Below are 5,109 nucleotides of genomic sequence, written 5' to 3' on the forward strand. Positions count from 1 at the left end.
TATATTCTCTAGAAAGATAAATGAGAGCATTATTCGAATTTTGTACTATGAGAAAAATAATTTTTAGTGAAGAGAGGTCAGAACTGTTGGACAGCAAAACATGGGAAACTTTAATGAATAAAATATACTAATTGACTGAACCAAAAAATCTGTAAATTTTATGGGAGTAAGCTATATGAGTCTATTTTCAATGCAAATTAACAAAACGTAATTTGGAGTCTTGTAGCTCCAGATATAAATGAATTAGTAACTGTAACTCGATAAAATAGCTTAACCTAAACAATAGTAAATTGTACGATTATGACATTTTACCTTAAAAAAATAAAAAAATAAAACATGTGGGTAATTTCTTATTAACTTCATATGGACTTACTAAGCATAAAGCTTACCCCTTCTCTCTACTTCTTCAGTTTTGGCAAGTCGGCTCGGGGTTGGAGATCATCGGAGGCAAAATCACACTATCAAGCTATCATTTTTTGGGAGAATTAATTCAAATATTAGAAATATCAAGTGAGTGACATGTATAGGAAGTTGGTTAGTGATATGTATTATTATTATGACTTTGACCATACGTATCAGTCTGCATTGAGTTATCGTAGATGATCATGAGATGAGGTCCTTATCCTTTATGGTTTGTAAGTTTAATTAATCATGCCATGTCCTATGTTTTGATGTGATGATATAGTGAACTTTGTTTGTTATGCATGATTGGCAATACATCAGGTAAGTTAAATACAAGCCAATGGATCATGAATTAAATGGAAATGAGTAATGTTGCCTTGAATATGGATGTTTAATGGACAAATTGGTAACTATATTATGTTGGTATAAATTGAGAATAAGATTTAGCATGTATAGTTCTAGTTAATGTAAGAATGTATATTATATACAGGATGGTAAGCAAATATGTTTAAAGTGAATGACATGTTATTGCATGATTATGGATGTGTAAGTGCTCATTTATGCCACGTTATATAACTTTAATATGAGTCTATGCATGTGTTCGAAAAATTTTGAATTAAATGAAATTTTATGACCCGGTTTATGTGTATGGTTAAGTTTGGTAATGCCTCGTACCTTGTTCTGGCCTTGGATACGGGTAAGGGGTGTTACATAGCATTTGTTACAAGAGCCTGTAAGGTCGAAGAGTTGATTACAGAAAGGAGGGAAGCGAGTTTTGAGTCACGAGATTCAAAGAAGAGACAGATGGGGAAATCATATTAGTCCTTATCTAAAAGATTGAGAGAGTTCACTACCCGATTGAATGCTTCGGTGGGGTATTCAAATAGGAACAAGAACTGGCAGAACACAACTTCCAAATCCCAAACCACTTCGGTCGCAAGTGTTTGTAGCACTCGGCTAAATAGGCCAGAATGCTCGCAATGTGGTAGGTGTCATTTTGGCGAGTATTGAGGAATTGAAAGGGCCTATTTCAAGTGCGGATCATTGGAACACTTCATCCGTGATTTTCCTGAATTGGATGAGAGAGAGAAAACAAGATGTGAAAGTAAGTAGTGCCCCTTTGAGGGGTAGGCCACAGAAGAACCCTGAAAGTGGGGCTAGCAGTAAAAGCATGCCAAGAGATGCTGTGGTGAGGTCCGAGGGCAGAGCGCTTGCAAGGACTTACACTATACGAGCTTGGGAAGAGGCAGAGTCCCTCGACGTGATCACGGGCACCTTTTCTATCCATGAAATATTTTTTGTTGCTTTAATTGACCCAGGATCTACACACTCTTATATTTGTATGGAATTGGTACCTCACACGGGTATGCTAGTAGAGTCCACTGTGTTTGTAATAAAAGTGTCCAATCCTTTAGGCAGACATGTACTAGTGGACCAAGTATGGAGGAATTGCCCTTTGACAATTAGAGGTTATTGTTTTTCAGCTAACTTGATGTTTTTTCCATTTAATGAATTTGATGTAATCCTTGGGATGGACTGGTTGACTTCTCATAGTGCTGTAGTTGATTGCGGGAAAAAGATAATTGAGTTGAAATGTGAATATGGGAATGTTCTTTGAGTTGGACCAGATGAGTCAAATAATCTTCCTATAGTAATATCGTCTTTGACTACTGAGAAATATTTGAGGAAAAGATACGAGGCTTATCTAGCTTATGTGTTGAATACTCAAGTGTCTAAATTGAAGATTGAATTGGTACTAGTGGTTTGTGAGTTTACAGACGTGTTTCCGGATGAATTACCCGGATTGCCTCAGGTGAGGGAGATAGAATTCAGAATTGAGTTAATCCCCGGTACGACACCCATTTCTATTGCTCCGTATAGAATAGCCCCGACAGAGTTGAAAGAGTTGAAGGTACAGCTGCAAGAGTTAGCAGATAAAGGTTTTGTAAGACATAGTCATTCACCGTGGGGCGCACCAGTGTTGTTTGTGAAAAAGAAAGATGGGTCGATGAGGTTATGTATCGACTATAGACAACTCAATAAGGTAACTGTGAAGAACAAGTATCCTTTGCCAAGGATAGACGATTTATTCGATTAGTTGAAGAGAGCCACAGTGTTCTCCAAGATAGACTTGAGGTCTAGTTCTTATCAGTTGAGAGTTAAAGAGCAAGATGTATCGAAGACTGCTTTTTGGATGAGATACGGGGATTATAAGTTCCTCGTCATACCCTTTGGTTTGACTAATGCCCCGACGATGTTTATGGTTTTGATGAACCACATTTTTTGGCCATATTTGGACAAGTTTGTAGTGGTTTTTATTGATGACATACTGATTTACTAGCGAGATGAGAATGAACACGCGGAGCATTTGAGAATTGTGTTACAGACTTTGAGAGATAAGCAGCTCTACGCCATGTTTAGTAAGAGTGAATTTTGGCTTAAAGAGGTCAAATTTTTAGGGCACATTGTGTCAGGTGACGGGATCAGAGTTGACCCAAGCAAGACCTCGGCTATTGTTGAATGGAAATCGCCGAGGAATGTAACTGAGGTTCAAAGCTTTTTGGGTTTAGATGGATATTATAGACGGTTTGTAAATGGATTCTTTATGATAGCTACACCGATGACGAGGCTACTGCAAAAGGATGTTAAGTTTGAATGGACAGAAAAGTGCCAGTAGAGTTTTGAGAAATTAAAGGCTTTGTTGACCGAGGCCCCAGTGTTAGTGCAACCGGAGTCGGGCAAGGAGTTTGTGGTATATAGTGACGCCTACTTGAATGGTTTGGGGTGCATGCCTATGCAAGAAGGTAAGGTCATAGCTTACGCTTCAATATAGTTAAAGCCACATGAGAAAATTTACCTGACGCATGATTTAGAGTTGGCTGCCATAGTATTCGCGTTGAAAATTTGGAGAAACCATCTATATGGTGAGAAGTGTCGGGTGTCCACTGATCACAAGAGCCGTAAGTACTTGATGACTCAAAAGGAGATGAACCTAAGGCAACAATGATGGTTAGAGCTAATAAAGGATTACGAGTTGATTATTGACTACCACCTGGGAAAAGCGAATGTGGTTACTGATGCATTGAGTAGAAAATCATTATTTACGCTGAGAGCAATGAATGTCAGTATGGCTTTTTCTGATGATGGTTCAGTTCTAACAGAGTTGGGAGCTAGATCGACCTTTCTTCAAGAGATCCGTGAAGCTCAAAAAGGTGATGAGCAATTGCAAGCCAAGAGAACTTAGTGTAAGTCGGGAATTATGATAAACCGTAATTTATACATATTTTTACCCCATGCTTAACACATTTTATGGATGATTTTTCCTTAGAATTGGTGAATTCGATGCTTCTAATGCTTTAATTTCATGTTTTATACTTAGGTGAGCATAGGAGAGTGAAAGGAACGAGAAACAAGCCAAAAACGGAGAAAATAGGCCAACGTACGAAATCAACACGGCCTGAACTTCCTCACACGGGCAGACCACACAGCCGTGTCAATTTGGTAGAATCAAAGCACAACTTACATGGGTAGAACACACGCCCGTGCCATCTAATAGGTTCAAGCATGGCCTGAAGTAGTCGCGCACGGGCGTGTCCCTGTCGAGCCCAAGTTAAGTCCCATTCAGAAAAGGCTAATTTTGAGGAATTTTAGGCATTCTAAAGCTTATATATACACCCTAAAGGAAGAGGAAAGGTGACGAAGAGAAAATGAGGCAGGGAACTGCTCAAGGGAAGCCGATTGATCCATCTTAGAAGCTGGATTCACCATCAAGACTGAAGATCTCCCCTCAATTTCCCTTCAGGAGTTTTGGGTTTTTTTTTATGTTTTGTATTCATTATTCTTATGAGATGTTTTCCCTTTTATTTATGAACTAAATCCCCTAAATACCTAAGGGGAATGAAACCTAAGACGAATCTTGTTATTATTTTCTGAATTGTATGATAAATATTTAACTTGTTCTTAATTATGTGTTCTTAATTCTTGTTTTGATATCCTAGGATACTGATTCAAGATAAGCTCTTATTCAAAGGAGGAATAGACCCTGTCTAAGAGTAAATTTTTCATAATTAAGCAGAGTTGATTGCGCGCCTAGAGATAGGGTGAGAGGATTTTGCCAGATTAGGGTGAAACCTAATAAGAGGATCCATAGATCGAGTTAGTGCAACCCTAGGGTGTTAATTAGAGAAAAGTCTCAATTATTCAATCTAGGGATTAGATGTTATTAGTCTTGAATAGGGATAATAACATAACTTAGGGATCTCTACAGAGCAAGTTAAATGAATAAATCATCCGATTTGGAGTTAGAATAACAAGTGAAGTCTAGGTGGATTCTTCCTTAAGTATTGTCTTAATTCAATCGTTTTTTCACAAGTAATTCCCCAATTCTATTTTCCGTGTATTCTTAGTTTAGATAATTAGTTAGTTAAAACAAAACCCCCTTATTCTTAGGCTAGATAATAAAAAGACAGTCATTACTAGTACTTTTAGTTCCTTTGGGTTCGACAATCTAGTCTTGCTAAAACTATACTACTGTTCGATAGGTGCAGTTGCCTACATCGTGATAATAGTTAGTTTCAAGAATGATTAATTATAAATATATAAAACTTACCTGTCACGAAAATCTCGATAAAATTGAATCAGATTTTTGTATTGGTACAGATGGATGTATAATGTTTAAAGACAGAGTTTGTGTACCCAAGGACAATG

This window comes from Gossypium hirsutum, chromosome A01 (assembly GCF_007990345.1).
Source record: "Gossypium hirsutum isolate 1008001.06 chromosome A01, Gossypium_hirsutum_v2.1, whole genome shotgun sequence".
Classification (NCBI taxonomy): domain Eukaryota; kingdom Viridiplantae; phylum Streptophyta; class Magnoliopsida; order Malvales; family Malvaceae; genus Gossypium; species Gossypium hirsutum.